Source organism: Entelurus aequoreus, linkage group LG13 (assembly GCF_033978785.1).
Source record: "Entelurus aequoreus isolate RoL-2023_Sb linkage group LG13, RoL_Eaeq_v1.1, whole genome shotgun sequence".
NCBI lineage: Eukaryota > Metazoa > Chordata > Actinopteri > Syngnathiformes > Syngnathidae > Entelurus > Entelurus aequoreus.
The window spans coordinates 65,380,740-65,397,550 of NC_084743.1; the positions used below are offsets into that span (position 1 = coordinate 65,380,740).

Genomic DNA, 16,811 nt, shown 5'->3' on the forward strand with positions numbered 1-16,811 from the left:
ACTCGTGATATCGCCCTGTCTCTGCTCTGTCTGCGTCACGGCACTCGATGTTCGGCCTTGGCAGTCAGCAGGCCGATTCTGGAAACAAACACTGATACGAGACTGGCTTTGCACAGATAGAAAAATAACAACTTCAGCACAATTGATAATAACTGTAGCAACGGCCCTTAAGCATAAGAGTTGTGTGATAATATATACATAATTATTGTAACATTTGCACAGATTATGTTTTACAGATCATCTTCAAGCCGCTTTCTGACAGTCGTTTCAGAATGTGCCGTTTTCTGGGCGGTCTTATTTACGTGGCTCACCTTCGGCAGTGTCTTCTCCCCGTCATCTTTGTTGTAGCGGTGTAGCGTGCAAGGACGGGAGTGGAAGAAGTGTCAAAAGATGCCGCTAACTGTTTTAATGACATTCAGACTTTACTTCAATCTTCTTCTTCATCTTCATCTTCTTATCCGTGGCTCACTAGTGCAACAACAACGCCAAAAATGTGTCCTGTGAAAAACCGTCCGACCGGAACTCTCTAATAACTAAAGTTCCTTGGGTGAATAATGTAAACTCACTATACCGGTATGTTTTAGCGCTTTCATGGCGAGTTTACTGACAGATATAAGTAAGAACTTTACACTACTTTACATTAGAAATGGCAACAGCGGAGGATGAATGTCACATAACAAGAAGATCGAGAAACAGAAGAAGCTTATCGACTACGGTGTCTACAAAGGCGGACTCGCGTAATTTTTTCAGGACTTATGCAGATCCCAAATACAGATCAGCAGGTACCAGAAGGTAAGAAAAGTTGCTTTTGCATAATATTGCGAAACAAAACGCCAGATAATACGTCTTACCTTATACACACACCATAATAATACTCGTGTGTTGAAGCACAGTACAATCCAGCAAGCGGTGCGGCTTCATAGCTTACCAAAGTCGTACTAAAACATTTTGATGGATTTTTGAGCTCCGTGTGTAATGTTCTATATTTTCAATGGAACATGTAAAATGTTGGCATTGTTTACTTGAGACATATTGCAGTCTACACGTATCTCCTATGTGTGACTGCCATCTACTGGTCACACTTATCATTTCACCATGTACCAAATAAAATAGCTTCGATGTCGGTAAGCACAACCAAAATGATTCCGTACATTAGGTGCACTGTCGAGTTTTGAGAAAATTTAAAGGCCTACTGAAATGAATTTTTTTTTATTTAAACGGGGATAGCAGATCCATTCTATGTGTCATACTTGATCATTTCGCGATATTGCCATATTTTTGCTGAAAGGATTTAGTAGAGAAAATCAACGATGAAGTTCGCAACTTTTGCTCGCTGATAAAAAAAAGCCTTGACTGTACCGGAAGTAGCGTGACGTCACAAGCGGTAGTGCTGCTCACAATTCCCGTTGTTTACAATGGAGTGAGAGAGATTCGGACCGAGAAAGCGACGATTACCCCATTAATTTGAGCGAGGATGAAAGATTCGTAGATGAGGAACGTTACAGTGAAGGACTTGAAAGGCAGTGATGGACGTATCTTTTTTCGCTCTGACCGTAACTTAGGTACAAGCTGGCTCATTGGATTCCACACTCTCTCCTTTTTCTATTGTGTATCACAGATTTGTATTTTAAACCATTTTAGATACTATATCCTCTTGAAAATGAGAGTCGAGAACGCGAAATGGACATTCACAGTGACTGAACATGTAAATACACGATTAATAATTCAGCTTTGCGAAGCTAAAAAAAATAGAAGCTAACCTAGCTACGTAGCCAACTTGATAGCAGCAGTCTCAAATGCAGATAGAAACTAAATTTAAAAAAAACCTGACTGGATGGATAGACAGAAGATCAATAATACTATTAAACCATGAACATGTAAATACACGATTAATAATATTCCGCTTGGCGAAGCTAAAAAAACAGAAGCTAACCTAGCAACGTAGCCAACGCGATAGCGCCAGTCTCAAATGCAGATAGAAACTAAATTAAAAAAAACCCTGACTGGATGGATAGACGGAAGATCAACAATACTATTAAACCATGAACATGTAAATACACGATTAATAATATTCAGCTTGGCGAAGCTAAAAAAACAGAAGCTAACCTAACTGCGTAGCTAACTTAGATGCGGCGGCGGGCGTTGTACGCTTTTGACGACACCCCGGCCGCCATCAGAGTCGGCAAGAAACTTATATTTCCCCAAAGTTACGTACGTCACATGCACATATCGACACGCACGTACGGGCAATCGATCAAATGTTTGGAAGCCAAAGCTAGACTCACCGTAGTGCGTCTGCTATCCTGCTCAAAACACAACACAACCTCCTGGTGTTGGTGTTGCTGTAGTCCGCTGCTCCACCGGCTGCAACTTTCTTATTTGCAGTCTCCAGTGTCCATTAAACAAATTGCTCAATCGCTTTATTAACAAGCGCTAACTGGTTGTAGTTCAAAAAGTAACGCACACACATACACGAGCTGCTGTTAGCCAAAAGTCACGATCACACACACTCAGGTTCTCCGCCAACTCACTCGCGCATGCAAATATCACGGATATTACAGTATTGTACTTAGCCGCTAAGACACCGATCGATCCCACCTACAACGTTCTTCTTTGCAGTCTCCATTGTTCATTAAACAAATTGCAAAAGATTCACCAACACAGATGTCCAGAACACTGTGGAATTTTGTCAAAGAAAACAAGAGGCTTTTCTATCGGGTCCGACGGGGTCCAACCACTTCCGTTGCTTTTGTGACGTCACGCGCATAAATCATATCCAAAGGAGTTTTACAACCGGAAGTGTGGCGGGAATTTTAAAATTGCACTTTATAAGTTAACCCGGCTGTATTGGCATGTGTTGCAATGTTAAGATTTCATCATTGATATATAAACTATCAGACTGCGTGGTTGGTAGTAGTGGCTTTCAGTAGGCCTTTAAGGAAAATACGGTCCTATTAATTAAACAGTAAAGTAATTTGACAATGAGTTCTGAATATGTCCGCCATCTAGTGTCTTCATTTAGGTCTGTCTGGCATAAAACGAGTAAAACATCAATATTAATTTTCCAATTTTTGTTAAAATCCTGTGCTTTTTTTGGTTAAGGCTACAAGGGACACTTAAAACATTGGTAACAAAGTAAATAAATCCACAGGTTGATTCAATATTATTAAATATATATATATACGGCCCTAACTTTTGCCGCAACTTTATGAAAAAGCTGCCGTGAAATCAGGCATTTTAGGGCTGCAACAATGACAAAAAAATTGACGCTGCGTGCCAAAGTCAGTTAAAGTGAGCTGAAGAAAAGCTAAGAGAAAAGTTCCACAGGGGCTGTAAAAACATCTTCATGTGTATTTATCTTTCATGAAGCACATAACTGAATCAAACTTGAGGAATGATTCATCAGCTGAGACATGTCGACGTTGTAAAGTAGACACTCTTGACCCTGGGATGAATGTCTACTGCGGGGAGAGAAACAAGGAAACGGAGTTCACTGATAAAGATTGACTACATTTTGCCAGTGAGGTAAGAAACTGATGGTGGTCCTTTTTTCAAAGCCAGAATGAGACACAAACAGAACAGACAGATGATGGACTCACAGAAGCTTTAAAGTAAAACATTCAGTTTTATGGTTTGTGTCGCCGCGGCTCATCACCTGCTTGCAATATTTTACCCTCGTCTGCTTCTTAACGAGCCGTGCCTCCCTGGAAGTGAAGGTAAACAGAGCGCAACTATAAACACTGCAACACAAACACAAGGGAGCCCCTGCAAAAACGTGCGCTGACACATCGCAGAAACACGAACACGTAACGTGTTTGTGTCTTTAGAAGGAAGCTGACGTAATGATGGAGTGTGTGATGTCTTAGATAAATGAGCGAGTGTATGTTTTTACAGGCATTTTTAGATTTCACTTGAAATGTCCTTTTTTTTGGAGTCTTATATGTCGTGGTTGAATGTCCATTCATCCATCCATCTTTTTCCGCTTATCCGAGGCCGAGTCGTTGGGGCCGAAGCCTAAGCAGAGAAGCCCAGACTTCCTTCTGCCCAGCCACTTTGTCGAGCTCCTCCCGGGGGTTCCTAAGGCGTTCCCAGGCCAGCTGGGAGACATAGTCTGTCTGGTAGATTAGTTACAGTTTCAACTTTGGTAAAACAAAGAAGTGCCACTGAAATTATCTACTGAATGCTATGCATGACTATCATGGCGCCATTTACCTGAACTCTGTAGGGTTTTTAGACTGCCTGTAAAAAAACACATGTTTTGCCTTTTGTAGTTCAGTCCTTCGGTTTATCAAAAAACGTAACAGATTTGGGACATGGCCCTTGTGTGAAGACAATAAAGATGACTCTGGTGGGAATAAAACCTTGAAAATCTTTTTTTAAGTCATCTGTTCCAGAAGGCCAATGCGCTGTCCATTGCGCCACAGAGCCATGACACCAATCTTTTTCATTTCTATCATGGTGCCATTCCCCTGAGTAATTGCCCAGGCCTGCAGTAGTGCCTCAACCGTTCAGATTGTCAGGTAATGAAAGTGACATTGGTAGAGCTCCACTCTGTATGGTAGATTTGCGACATTTTCAACTTTGGTTGGACTAAGAATTCCAATAAGCCACTCATAGAATCGACTGATGGCTATGCATGACTATCAATGGCGGCATTTACTTGAACTCAGTAGGGTTTTTAGACTACCTGTATAGGACTGCATTTGTTTGCCTTTTGTAGTTCAATGCTTCTGTTTATCAGAAAACATAACAGATTTAGGACAAGGCCCTTGTGTGAAGGTAAAAACATCGACTCTGGTGGGACTCGAACCCACAACCTTTGAATATCTTTTTTAAGTCTTCTATCTAGAAGTCCAATGCGCTGTCCATTGCGCCACAGAGCCATGAAACCAGTCTTTTTCATTTCTATCATGGTGCCATTCCCCTGAGTAATTGCCCAGGCCCTCAACTGTTCAGATTGTCAGTTAATGAAAGTGACATTGGTAGAGCTCCACACTGTATGGTAGATTTGCAACATTTTCGACTTTGGTTGGACAAAGAAGTCCAAAATGCCACTGATAGTATCTACTGATGGCTATGCATGACTATCAATGGCACCATTTACTTGAACTCAGTAGGGTTTTTGGACCGCCTATATAAAACTGCATTTTTTACCTTTTGTAGTTCAGTTCTTCTGTTTATCAGAAAACATAACAGATTTAGGACAAGGTCCTTGTGTGAAGGTAAAAACGCCGGCTCTGATGGGACTCGAACCCACAACCTTTGAATATCTTTTTTTAAGTCTTTAGTCTAGAAGTCCAATGCGCTGTCCATTGCGCCACAGAGCCATGTCACCAATCTCTTTCATTTTTATCATAGTGCCATTCCCCTGAGTAATTGCCCAGGTCTGCAGTAGTGCCTCAACCCTTCAGATTGTCAGGTAATGAAAGTGACATTGGTAGAACTCCACACTGTATGGTCGATTTGCGACATTTTCAAATTTGGCTGGACTAAGAATTCCAATAAGCCACTCATAGTATCGACTGATGGCTATGCATGACTATCAATGGCGGCATTTACTTGAACTCAGTAGGGTTTTTAGACCGCCTATATAGCACTGCATTGTTTTGCCTATTGTAGTTCAGTTCTTCTGTTTATCAGAAAACATAACAGATTTAGGACAAGGCCCTTGTGTGAATTTAAAAACACCGACTCTGGTGGGACTCGAACCCACAACCTTTGAATATCTTCTTTGAAGCTTTCTGTCTAGAAGTCCAATGCGCTGTCCATTGCGCCACAGAGCCATGTCACCAATCTCTTTCATTTCTATCATAGTGCCATTCCCCTGAGTAATTGCCCAGGCCTGCAGTAGTGCCTCAACCGTTCAGATTGTCAGGTAATGAAAGTGACATTGGTAGAGCTCTACTCTGTATGGTAGATTTGCGACATTTTCAACTTTGGTTGGACTAAGAATTCCAATAAGCCACTCATAGTATCGACTGACGGCTATGCATGACTATCAATGGCACCATTTACTTGAACTCAGTAGGGTTTTTAGACCGCCTGTATAAAACTGCATTTTTTTGCCTTTTGTAGTTCAGTTCTTCTGTTTATCAGAAAACATAACAGATTTAGGACAAGGTCCTTGTGTGAAGGTAAAAACACCGACTCTGGTGGGACTCGAACCCACAACCTTTGAATATCTCTTTTGAAGCTTTCTGTCTAGAAGTCCAATGCGCTGTCCATTGCGCCACAGAGCCATGTCACCAATCTTTTTCATTTCTATCATAGTGCCATTCCCCTGAGTAATTGCCCAGGCCCTCAACTGTTCAGATTGTCAGTTAATGAAAGTGACATTGGTAGAGCTCCACACTGTATGGTAGATTTGCAACATTTTCGACTTTGGTTGGACAAAGAAGTCCAAAATGCCACTGATAGTATCTACTGATGGCTATACATGACTATCAATGGCACCATTTACTTGAACTCAGTAGGGTTTTTAGACCGCCTATAAAAAAATTCAATTTTTTACCTTTTGTAGTTCAGTTCTTCTGTTTATCAGAAAACATAACAGATTTAGGACAAGGTCCTTGTGTGAAGGTAAAAACACCGACTCTGGTGGGACTCGAACCCACAACCTTTGAATATCTTTTTTGAAGCTTTCTGTCTAGAAGTCCAATGCGCTGTCCATTGCGCCACAGAGCCATGTCACCAAGCTTTTTCATTTCTATCATAGTGCCATTCCCCTGAGTAATTGCCCAGGCCCTCAACTGTTCAGATTGTCAGTTAATGAAAGTGACATTGGTAGAGCTCCACTCTGTATGGTAGATTTGCGACATTTTCAACTTTGGTTGGCCTAAGAATTCCAATAAGCCACTCATTGTATCGACTGATGGCTATGCATGACTATCAATGGCACCATTTACTTGAACTCAGTAGGGTTTTTAGACCGCCAAGGTAAAAACACCGACTCTGGTGGGACTCGAACCCACAACCTTTGAATATCTTTTTTGAAGCTTTCTGTCTAGAAGTCCAATGCGCTGTCCATTGCGCCACAGAGCCACGTCACCATCTCTTTCATTTTTATCATAGTGCCATTCCCCTGGGTAATTGCCCAGGCCTGCAGTAGTGCCTCAACCGTTCAGATTGTCAGGTAATGAAAGTGACATTGGTAGAGCTCCACACTGTATGGTAGATTTGCGACATTTTCAACTTTGGTTGGACTAAGAATTCCAATAAGCCACTCATAGTATCGACTGATGGCTATGCATGACTATCAATGGCACCATTTACTTGAACTCAGTAGGGTTTTTAGACCGCCTATATAGAACTGCATTGTTTTGCCTTTTGTAGTTCAGTTCTTCTGTTTATCAGTTAATGAAAGTGACATTGGTAGAGCTCCACTCTGTATGGTAGATTTGCGACATTTTCAACTTTGGTTGGCCTAAGAATTCCAATAAGCCACTCATTGTATCGACTGATGGCTATGCATGACTATCAAGGGCACCATTTACTTGAACTCAGTAGGGTTTTTAGACCGCCTGTATAAAACTGCATTTTTTTGCCTTTTGTAGTTCAGTTCTTCTGTTTATCAGAAAACATAACATATTCAGGACAAGGTCCTTGTGTGAAGGTAAAAACACCGACTCTGGTGGGACTCGAACCCACAACCTTTGAATATCTTTTTTGAAGCTTTCTGTCTAGAAGTCCAATGCGCTGTCCATTGCGCCACAGAGCCATGTCACCAATCTTTTTCATTTTTATCATAGTGCCATTCCCCTGAGTAATTGCCCAGGCCTGCAGTAGTGCCTCAACCGTTCAGATTGTCAGGTAATGAAAGTGACATTGGTAGAGCTCCACTCTGTATGGTAGATTTGCGACATTTTCAACTTTGGTTGGCCTAAGAATTCCAATAAGCCACTCATTGTATCGACTGATGGCTATGCATGACTATCAATGGCACCATTTACTTGAACTCAGTAGGGTTTTTAGACCGCCAAGGTAAAAACACCGACTCTGGTGGGACTCGAACCCACAACCTTTGAATATCTTTTTTGAAGCTTTCTGTCTAGAAGTCCAATGCGCTGTCCATTGCGCCACAGAGCCACGTCACCATCTCTTTCATTTCTATCATAGTGCCATTCCCCTGAGTAATTGCCCAGGCCTGCAGTAGTGCCTCAACCGTTCAGATTGTCAGGTAATGAAAGTGACATTGGTAGAGCTCCACACTGTATGGTCGAATTGCGACATTTTCAAATTTGGTTGGACTAAGAATTCCAATAAGCCACTCATAGTATCGACTGATGGCTATGCATGACTATCAATGGCGGCATTTACTTGAACTCAGTAGGGTTTTTAGACTACCTGTATAGGACTGCATTTTTTTGCCTTTTGTAGTCCAGTTCTTCTGTTTATCAGAAAACATAACAGATTTAGGACAATGCCCTTGCGTGAATTTAAAAACACAGACTCTGGTGGAACTCGAACCCACAACTTTTGAATATCTTTTTTTTAAGTCTTCAGTCTAGAAGTCCAATGCGCTGTCCATTGCGCCACAGAGCCATGTCACCGATCTTTTTCATTTCTATCATAGTGCCATTCCCCTGAGTAATTGCCCAGGTCTGCAGTAGTGTCTCAACCCTTCAGATTGTCAGGTAATGAAAGTGACATTGGTAGAGCTCCACACTGTATGGTAGATTTGCGACATTTTCAACTTTGGTTGTACTAAGAATTCCAATAAGCCACTCATAGTATCGACTGATGGCTATGCATGACCATCAACGGCGGCATTTACTTGAACTCAGTAGGGTTTTTAGACCGCCTATATAGAACTGCATTGTTTTGCTTTTTGTAGTTCAGTTCTTCTGTTTATCAGAAAACATAACAGATTTAGGACAAGGCCCTTGTGTGAATTTAAAAACACCGACTCCGGTGGGACTCGAACCCACAACCTTTGAATATCTTTTTTGAAGCTTTCTGTCTAGAAGTCCAATGCGCTGTCCATTGCGCCACAGAGCCATGTCACCAAGCTCTTTCATTTCTATCATAGTGCCATTCCCCTGAGTAATTGCCCAGGCCTGCAGTAGTGCCTCAACCCTTCAGATTGTCAGGTAATGAAAGTGACATTGGTAGAGCTCCACACTGTATGGTAGATTTGCGACATTTTCAACTTTGGTTGGACTAAGAATTCCAATAAGCCACTCATAGTATCGACTGATGGCTATGCATGACTATCAATGGCACCATTTACTTGAACTCAGTAGGGTTTTTAGACCGCCTATATAGAACTGCATTGTTTTGCCTTTTGTAGTTCAGTTCTTCTGTATATCAGAAAACATAACAGATTTAGGACAAGGCCCTTGTGTGAAGGTAAAAACACCGACTCTGGTGGGACTCGAAACCACAACCTTCGAATAACTTTTCTTAAGTCTTTAGTCTAGAAGTCCAATGGGCTGTCCATTGGGCCAATCTTTTTTATTTCTATCATAGTGCCATTCCCCTGAGTAATTGCCCAGGCCTGCAGTAGTGCCTCAATCGTTCAGATTGTCAGGTAATGAAAGTGACATTGGTAGAGCTCCACACTGTATGGTAGATTTGCGACATTTTCAACTTTGGTTGGACTAAGAATTCCAATAAGCCACTCATAGTATCGACTGATGGCTATGCATGACTATCAATGCCGGCATTTACTTGAACTCAGTAGGGTTTTTCGACCGCCTATATAGAACTGCATTTTTTGCCTTTTGTAGTTCAGTTCTTCTGTTTATCAGAACACATAACAGATTTAGGACAAGGTCCTTGTGTGAATTTAAAGACACCGACTCTGGTGGGACTCGAACCCACAACCTTTGAATATCTTTTTTGAAGTTTTCTGTCTAGAAGTCCAATGCGCTGTCCATTGCGCCACAGAGCCATGTCACCAAATGTTTTCATTTCTTTCATAGTGCCATTCCCCTGAGTAATTGCCCAGGCCTGCAGTAGTGTCTCAACCGTTCAGATTGTCAGGTAATGAAAATGACATTGGAAGAGCTCCACACTGTATGGTAGATTTGCGACATTTTCAACTTTGGTTGGACAAAGAAGTCCAGTATGCCACTGATAGTATCTACTGATGGCTATGCATGACTATCAATGGCGCCATTTACTTGAACTCAGTAGGGTTTTTAGAATACCTGTATTGGACTGCATTTGTTTGCCTTTTGTAGTTCAGCTTTTCTGTTTATCAGAAAACATAACAGATTCAGGACAAGTTCCTTGTGTGAAGGTAAAAACACCGACTCCGGTGGGACTCGAACCCACAACCTTTGAATATCTTTTTTGAAGCTTTCTGTCTAGAAGTCCAATGCGCTGTCCATTGCGCCACAGAGCCATGTCACCAATCGCTTTCATTTCTATCATAGTGCCATTCCCCTGAGTAATTGCCCAGGCCTGCAGTAGTGCCTCAACCGTTCAGATTGTCAGTTAATGAAAGTGACATTGGTAGAGCTCCACTCTGTATGGTAGATTTGCGACATTTTCAACTTTGGTTGGACTAAGGATTCCAATAAGCCACTTATAGTATCGACTGATGGCTATGCATGACTATCAATGGCACCATTTACTTGAACTCAGTAGGGTTTTTAGACCGCTTGTATAAAACTGCATTTTTTTGCCTTTTGTAGTTCAGTTCTTCTGTTTATCAGAAAACATAACAGATTCAGGACAAGGTCCTTGTGTGAAGGTAAAAACACCGACTCTGGTGGGACTCGAACCCACAACCTTTGAATATCTTTTTTGAAGCTTTCAGTCTAGAAGTCCAATGCGCTGTCCATTGCGCCACAGAGCCATGTCACCAATCTCAGGCCTGCAGTAGTGCCTCAACCGTTCAGATTGTCAGGTAATGAAAGTGACATTGGTAGAGCTCCGCTCTGTATGGTAGATTTGCGACATTTTCAACTTTGGTTGGACTAAGAATTCCAATAAGCCACTCATAGTATCGACTGATGGCTATGCATGACTATCAATGGCACCATTTACTTGAACTCAGTAGGGTTTTTAGACCGCCTGTATAAAACTGCATTTTTTTGCCTTTTGTAGTTTAGTTCTTCTGTTTATCAGAAAACATAACAGATTTAGGACAAGGTCCCTGTGTGAAGGTAAAAACACCGACTCTGGTGGGACTCGAACCCTCAACCTTTGAATATCTTTTTTGAAGCTTTCTGTCTAGAAGTCCAATGCGCTGTCCATTGCGCCACAGAGCCATGTCACCAATCTTTTTCATTTCTATCATAGTGCCATTCCCCTGAGTAATTGCCCAGGCCCTCAACTGTTCAGATTGTCAGTTAATGAAAGTGACATTGGTAGAGCTCCACACTGTATGGTAGATTTGCAACATTTTCGACTTTGGTTTGACAAGGAAGTCCAAAATGCCACTGATAGTATCTTCTGATGGCTATGCATGACTATCAATGGCACCATTTACTTGAACTCAGTAGGGTTTTTAGACCGCCTATATAAAACTGCATTTTTTACCTTTTGTAGTTCAGTTCTTCTGTTTATCAGAAAACATAACAGATTTAGGACAAGGTCCTTGTGTGAAGGTAAAAACGCCAGCTCTGATGGGGCTCGAACCCACTACCTTTGAATATCTTTTTTTAAGTCTTTAGTCCAGAAGTCCAATGCACTGTCCATTGCGCCACAGAGCCATGTCACCAATCTTTTTCATTTCTATCATAGTGCCATTCCCCTGAGTAATTGCCCAGGCCTGCAGTAGTGCCTCAACCGTTCAGATTGTCAGGTAATGAAAGTGACATTGGTAGAGCTCCACACTGTATGGTCGATTTGCGACATTTTCAAATTTGGTTGGACTAAGAATTCCAATAAGCCACTCATAGTATCGACTGATGGCTATGCATGACTATCAACGGCGGCATTTACTTGAACTCAGTAGGGTTTTTAGACCGCCTATATAGAACTGCATTGTTTTGCCTTTTGTAGTTCAGTTCTTCTGTTTATCAGAAAACATAACAGATTTAGGACCAGGCCCTTGTGTGAAGGTAAAAACACAGACTCTGGTGCAACTCGAACCCACAACCTTTGAATGTCTTTTTTTGAAGTCTTCGGTCTAGAAGTCCAATGGGCTGTCCATTGCGCCACAGAGCCATGTCACCAATCTTTTTCATTTCTATCATAGTGCCATTCCCCTGAGTAATTGCCCAGGCCCTCAACTGTTCAGATTGTCAGTTAATGAAAGTGACATTGGTAGAGCTCCACTCTGTATGGTAGATTTGCGACATTTTCAACTTTGGTTGGTCTAAGAATTCCAATAAGCCACTCATTGTATCGACTGATGGCTATGCATGACTATCAATGGCACCATTTACTTGAACTCAGTAGGGTTTTTAGACCGCCAAGGTAAAAACACCGACTCTGGTGGGACTCGAACCCACAACCTTTGAATATCTTTTTTGAAGCTTTCTGTCTAGAAGTCCAATGCGCTGTCCATTGCGCCACAGAGCCATGTCACCAATCTCTTTCATTTTTATCATAGTGCCATTCCCCTGAGTAATTGCCCAGGTCTGCAGTAGTGCCTCAACCGTTCAGATTGTCAGGTAATGAAAGTGACATTGGTAGAGCTCCACACTGTATGGTAGATTTGCGACATTTTCAACTTTGGTTGGACAAAGAAGTCCAAAATGCCACTGATAGTATCTACTGATGGCTATGCATGACTATCAATGGCGCCATTTACTTGAACTCAGTAGGGTTTTTAGAATACCTGTATTGGACTGCATTTGTTTGCCTTTTGTAGTTCAGCTTTTCTGTTTATCAGAAAACATAACAGATTTAGGACAAGTTCCTTGTGTGAAGGTAAAAACACCGACTCCGGTGGGACTCGAACCCACAACCTTTGAATATCTTTTTTGAAGCTTTCTGTCTAGAAGTCCAATGCGCTGTCCATTGCGCCACAGAGCCATGTCACCAATCTCTTTCATTTCTATCATAGTGCCATTCCCCTGAGTAATTGCCCAGGCCTGCAGTAGTGCCTCAACCGTTCAGATTGTCAGTTAATGAAAGTGACATTGGTAGAGCTCCACACTGTATGGTCGATTTGCGACATTTTCAACTTTGGTTGGACTAAGAATTCCAATAAGCCACTCATAGTATCTACTGATGGCTATGCATGACTATCAATGGCACCATTTACTTGAACTCAGTAGGGTTTTTAGACCGCCTATATAAAACTGCATTTTTTACCTTTTGTAGTTCAGTTCTTCTGTTTATCAGAAAACATAACAGATTTAGGACAAGGTCCTTGTGTGGAGGTAAAAACGCCAGCTCTGATGGGGCTCGAACCCACAACCTTTGAATACTTTTTTTTAAGTCTCTAGTCGAGAAGTCCAATGGGCTGTCCATTGCGCAACAGAGCCATGTCACCAACCTTTTTCATTTCTATCATAGTGCCATTCCCCTGAGTAATTGCCCAGGCCTGCAGTAGTGCCTCAACCCTTCAGATTGTCAGGTAATGAAAGTGGCATTGGTAGAGCTCCACACTGTATGGTCGATTTGCGACATTTTCAAATTTGGTTGGACTAAGAATTCCAATAAGCCACTCGTAGTATCGACTGATGGCTATGCATGACTATCAACGGCGGCATTTACTTGAACTCAGTAGGGTTTTTAGACCGCCTATATAGAACTGCATTGTTTTGCCTTTTGTAGTTCAGTTCTTCTGTTTATCAGAAAACATAACAGATTTAGGACTAGGCCCTTGTGTGAAACTAAAAACACAGACTACGGTGGGACTCGAACCCACAACCTTTGAATATCTTTTTTGAAGCTTTCTGTCTAGAAGTCCAATGCGCTGTCCATTGCCCCCAGAGCCATGTCACCAATCTCTTTCATTTCTATCATAGTGCCATTCCCCTGAGTAATTGCCCAGGTCTGCAGTAGTGCCTCAACCGTTCAGATTGTCAGGTAATGAAAGTGACATTGGTAAAGCTCCACTCTGTATGGTAGATTTGCGACATTTTCAACTTTGGTTGGACTAAGAATTCCAATAAGCCACTCATAGTATCGACATTTTTTGTAGTTCAGTTCTTCTGTTTATAAGAAAACATAACAGATTTAGGACAAGGTCCTTGTGTGAAGGTAAAAACACCGGCTCTGATGGGGCTCGAACCCACAACCTTTGAATATCTTTTTTTTAAGTCTTCAGTCTAGAAGTCCAATGCGCTGTCCATTGCGCCACGGAGCCATGTCACCAATCTTTTTAATTTCTATCATAGTGCCATTCCCCTGAGTAATTGCCCAGGCCCTCAACTGTTCAGATTGTCAGTTAATGAAAGTGACATTGGTAGAGCTCCACACTGTATGGTAGATTTGCAACATTTTCGACTTTGGTTGGACAAAGAAGTCCAAAATACCACTGATAGTATCTACTGATGGCTATGCATGACTATCAATGGCACCATTTACTTGAACTCAGTAGGGTTTTTAGACCGCCTATATAAAACTGCATTTTTTACCTTTTGTAGTTCAGTTCTTCTGTTTATAAGAAAACATAACAGATTTAGGACAAGGTCCTTGTGTGAAGGTAAAAACGCCGGCTCTGATGGGGCTCAAACCCACAACCTTTGAATATCTTTTTTTAAGTCTTTAGTCGAGAAGTCCAATGCGCTGTCCATTGCGCAACAGAGCCATGTCACCAATCTTTTTCATTTCTATCATAGTGCCATTCCCCTGAGTAATTGCCCAGGCCTGCAGTAGTGCCTCAACCCTTCAGATTGTCAGGTAATGAAAGTGACATTGGTAGAGCTCCACACTGTATGGTCGATTTGCGACATTTTCAAATTTGGCTGGATTAAGAATTCCAATAAGCCACTCATAGTATCGACTGATGGCTATGCATGACTATCAATGGCGGCATTTACTTGAACTCAGTAGGGTTTTTAGACCGCCTATATAGAACTGCATTGTTTTGCCTATTGTAGTTCAGTTCTTCTGTTTATCAGAAAACATAACAGATTTAGGACAAGGCCCTTGTGTGAATTTAAAAACACCGACTCTGGTGGGACTCGAACCCACAACCTTTGAATATCTTTTTTGAAGCTTTCTGTCTAGAAGTCCAATGCGCTGTCCATTGCGCCACAGAGCCATGTCACCAATCTCTTTCATTTCTATCATAGTGCCATTCCCCTGAGTAATTGCCCAGGCCTGCAGTAGTGCCTCAACCGTTCAGATTGTCAGGTAATGAAAGTGACATTGGTAGAGCTCCACTCTGTATGGTAGATTTGCGACATTTTCAACTTTGGTTGGACTAAGAATTGAAATAAGCCACTCATAGTATCGAATGACGGCTATGCATGACTATCAATGGCACCATTTACTTGAACTCAGTAGGGTTTTTAGACCGCCTGTATAAAACTGCATTTTTTTGCCTTTTGTAGTTCAGTTCTTCTGTTTATCAGAAAACATAACAGATTTAGGACAAGGCCCTTGTGTGAATTTAAAAACACCGACTCCGGTGGGACTCGAACCCACAACCTTTGAATATCTTTTTTGAAGCTTTCTGTCTAGAAGTCCAATGCGCTGTCCATTGCGCCACAGAGCCACGTCACCAATCTCTTTCATTTCTATCATAGTGCCATTCCCCTGAGTAATTGCCCAGGCCCTCAACTGTTCAGATTGTCAGTTAATGAAAGTGACATTGGTAGAGCTCCACACTGTATGGTAGATTTGCGACATTTTCAACTTTGGTTGTACTAAGAATTCCAATAAGCCACTCATAGTATCGACTGATGGCTATGCATGACTATCAATGGCACCATTTACTTGAATTCAGTAGGGTTTTTAGACCGCCTGTATAAAACTGCATTTTTTTGCCTTTTGTAGTTCAGTTCTTCTGTTTATCAGAAAACATAACAGATTTAGGACAAGGTCCTTCTGTGAAGGTAAAAACACCGACTCTGGTGGGACTCGAAACCACAACCTTCGAATAACTTTTCTTAAGTCTTTAGTCTAGAAGTCCAATGGGCTGTCCATTGGGCCAATCTTTTTTATTTCTATCATAGTGCCATTCCCCTGAGTAATTGCCCAGGCCTGCAGTAGTGCCTCAATCGTTCAGATTGTCAGGTAATGAAAGTGACATTGGTAGAGCTCCACACTGTATGGTAGATTTGCGACATTTTCAACTTTGGTTGGACTAAGAATTCCAATAAGCCACTCATAGTATCGACTGATGGCTATGCATGACTATCAATGCCGGCATTTACTTGAACTCAGTAGGGTTTTTCGACCGCCTATATAGAACTGCATTTTTTGCCTTTTGTAGTTCAGTTCTTCTGTTTATCAGAACACATAACAGATTTAGGACAAGGTCCTTGTGTGAATTTAAAGACACCGACTCTGGTGGGACTCGAACCCACAACCTTTGAATATCTTTTTTGAAGTTTTCTGTCTAGAAGTCCAATGCGCTGTCCATTGCGCCACAGAGCCATTCGAGTCCCACCAGAGTCGGTGTTTTTACCTTCACACAAGGACCTTGTCCTGAATCTGTTATGTTTTCTGATAAACAGAAGAACTGAACTACAAAAGGCAAAAAAATGCAGTTTTATGAGTAATTGCCCAGGCCTGCAGTAGTGCCTCAACCCTTCAGATTGTCAGGTAATGAAAGTGACATTGGTAGAGCTCCACACTGTATGGTAGATTTGCGACATTTTCAAATTTGGTTGGACTAAGAATTCCAATAAGCCACTAATAGTATCGACTGATGGCTATGCATGACTATCAACAGCGGCATTTACTTGAACTCAGTAGGGTTTTTAGACCGCCTATATAGAACTGCATTGTTT

At 41.7% G+C, this 16,811-nt stretch overlaps 1 protein-coding gene and 20 non-coding genes across 22 annotated transcripts in view; 1 reads left to right on the forward strand and 20 right to left on the reverse strand.

The window, feature by feature from the left end:
• veph1 (ventricular zone expressed PH domain-containing 1) overlaps nt 1-16,811 on the forward strand; it is a 251,566-nt gene that overhangs the window by 45,403 nt on the left and 189,352 nt on the right. The window lies entirely within an intron of this gene.
• trnar-ucu (transfer RNA arginine (anticodon UCU)) lies at nt 4,790-4,883 on the reverse strand. The gene is made up of 2 exons: nt 4,847-4,883; nt 4,790-4,825 (listed from the first exon to the last, which is right to left on the reverse strand). It is a non-coding gene; the product is annotated as a tRNA-Arg (tRNA).
• trnar-ucu (transfer RNA arginine (anticodon UCU)) lies at nt 5,233-5,327 on the reverse strand. The gene is made up of 2 exons: nt 5,291-5,327; nt 5,233-5,268 (listed from the first exon to the last, which is right to left on the reverse strand). It is a non-coding gene; the product is annotated as a tRNA-Arg (tRNA).
• On the reverse strand, nt 5,689-5,783 carry trnar-ucu (transfer RNA arginine (anticodon UCU)). Its single transcript has 2 exons — nt 5,747-5,783; nt 5,689-5,724 (listed from the first exon to the last, which is right to left on the reverse strand). It is a non-coding gene; the product is annotated as a tRNA-Arg (tRNA).
• trnar-ucu (transfer RNA arginine (anticodon UCU)) lies at nt 6,145-6,239 on the reverse strand. Its single transcript has 2 exons — nt 6,203-6,239; nt 6,145-6,180 (listed from the first exon to the last, which is right to left on the reverse strand). It is a non-coding gene; the product is annotated as a tRNA-Arg (tRNA).
• On the reverse strand, nt 6,590-6,684 carry trnar-ucu (transfer RNA arginine (anticodon UCU)). The gene is made up of 2 exons: nt 6,648-6,684; nt 6,590-6,625 (listed from the first exon to the last, which is right to left on the reverse strand). It is a non-coding gene; the product is annotated as a tRNA-Arg (tRNA).
• trnar-ucu (transfer RNA arginine (anticodon UCU)) lies at nt 6,947-7,041 on the reverse strand. Its single transcript has 2 exons — nt 7,005-7,041; nt 6,947-6,982 (listed from the first exon to the last, which is right to left on the reverse strand). It is a non-coding gene; the product is annotated as a tRNA-Arg (tRNA).
• On the reverse strand, nt 7,623-7,717 carry trnar-ucu (transfer RNA arginine (anticodon UCU)). Its single transcript has 2 exons — nt 7,681-7,717; nt 7,623-7,658 (listed from the first exon to the last, which is right to left on the reverse strand). It is a non-coding gene; the product is annotated as a tRNA-Arg (tRNA).
• trnar-ucu (transfer RNA arginine (anticodon UCU)) lies at nt 7,991-8,085 on the reverse strand. The gene is made up of 2 exons: nt 8,049-8,085; nt 7,991-8,026 (listed from the first exon to the last, which is right to left on the reverse strand). It is a non-coding gene; the product is annotated as a tRNA-Arg (tRNA).
• Nucleotides 8,446-8,541, reverse strand: trnar-ucu (transfer RNA arginine (anticodon UCU)). Its single transcript has 2 exons — nt 8,505-8,541; nt 8,446-8,481 (listed from the first exon to the last, which is right to left on the reverse strand). It is a non-coding gene; the product is annotated as a tRNA-Arg (tRNA).
• trnar-ucu (transfer RNA arginine (anticodon UCU)) lies at nt 8,903-8,997 on the reverse strand. Its single transcript has 2 exons — nt 8,961-8,997; nt 8,903-8,938 (listed from the first exon to the last, which is right to left on the reverse strand). It is a non-coding gene; the product is annotated as a tRNA-Arg (tRNA).
• Nucleotides 9,798-9,892, reverse strand: trnar-ucu (transfer RNA arginine (anticodon UCU)). Its single transcript has 2 exons — nt 9,856-9,892; nt 9,798-9,833 (listed from the first exon to the last, which is right to left on the reverse strand). It is a non-coding gene; the product is annotated as a tRNA-Arg (tRNA).
• trnar-ucu (transfer RNA arginine (anticodon UCU)) lies at nt 10,254-10,348 on the reverse strand. The gene is made up of 2 exons: nt 10,312-10,348; nt 10,254-10,289 (listed from the first exon to the last, which is right to left on the reverse strand). It is a non-coding gene; the product is annotated as a tRNA-Arg (tRNA).
• Nucleotides 10,710-10,804, reverse strand: trnar-ucu (transfer RNA arginine (anticodon UCU)). Its single transcript has 2 exons — nt 10,768-10,804; nt 10,710-10,745 (listed from the first exon to the last, which is right to left on the reverse strand). It is a non-coding gene; the product is annotated as a tRNA-Arg (tRNA).
• On the reverse strand, nt 11,125-11,219 carry trnar-ucu (transfer RNA arginine (anticodon UCU)). Its single transcript has 2 exons — nt 11,183-11,219; nt 11,125-11,160 (listed from the first exon to the last, which is right to left on the reverse strand). It is a non-coding gene; the product is annotated as a tRNA-Arg (tRNA).
• On the reverse strand, nt 12,383-12,477 carry trnar-ucu (transfer RNA arginine (anticodon UCU)). The gene is made up of 2 exons: nt 12,441-12,477; nt 12,383-12,418 (listed from the first exon to the last, which is right to left on the reverse strand). It is a non-coding gene; the product is annotated as a tRNA-Arg (tRNA).
• Nucleotides 12,839-12,933, reverse strand: trnar-ucu (transfer RNA arginine (anticodon UCU)). Its single transcript has 2 exons — nt 12,897-12,933; nt 12,839-12,874 (listed from the first exon to the last, which is right to left on the reverse strand). It is a non-coding gene; the product is annotated as a tRNA-Arg (tRNA).
• Nucleotides 14,120-14,215, reverse strand: trnar-ucu (transfer RNA arginine (anticodon UCU)). The gene is made up of 2 exons: nt 14,179-14,215; nt 14,120-14,155 (listed from the first exon to the last, which is right to left on the reverse strand). It is a non-coding gene; the product is annotated as a tRNA-Arg (tRNA).
• Nucleotides 15,021-15,115, reverse strand: trnar-ucu (transfer RNA arginine (anticodon UCU)). Its single transcript has 2 exons — nt 15,079-15,115; nt 15,021-15,056 (listed from the first exon to the last, which is right to left on the reverse strand). It is a non-coding gene; the product is annotated as a tRNA-Arg (tRNA).
• On the reverse strand, nt 15,477-15,571 carry trnar-ucu (transfer RNA arginine (anticodon UCU)). Its single transcript has 2 exons — nt 15,535-15,571; nt 15,477-15,512 (listed from the first exon to the last, which is right to left on the reverse strand). It is a non-coding gene; the product is annotated as a tRNA-Arg (tRNA).
• On the reverse strand, nt 16,361-16,455 carry trnar-ucu (transfer RNA arginine (anticodon UCU)). Its single transcript has 2 exons — nt 16,419-16,455; nt 16,361-16,396 (listed from the first exon to the last, which is right to left on the reverse strand). It is a non-coding gene; the product is annotated as a tRNA-Arg (tRNA).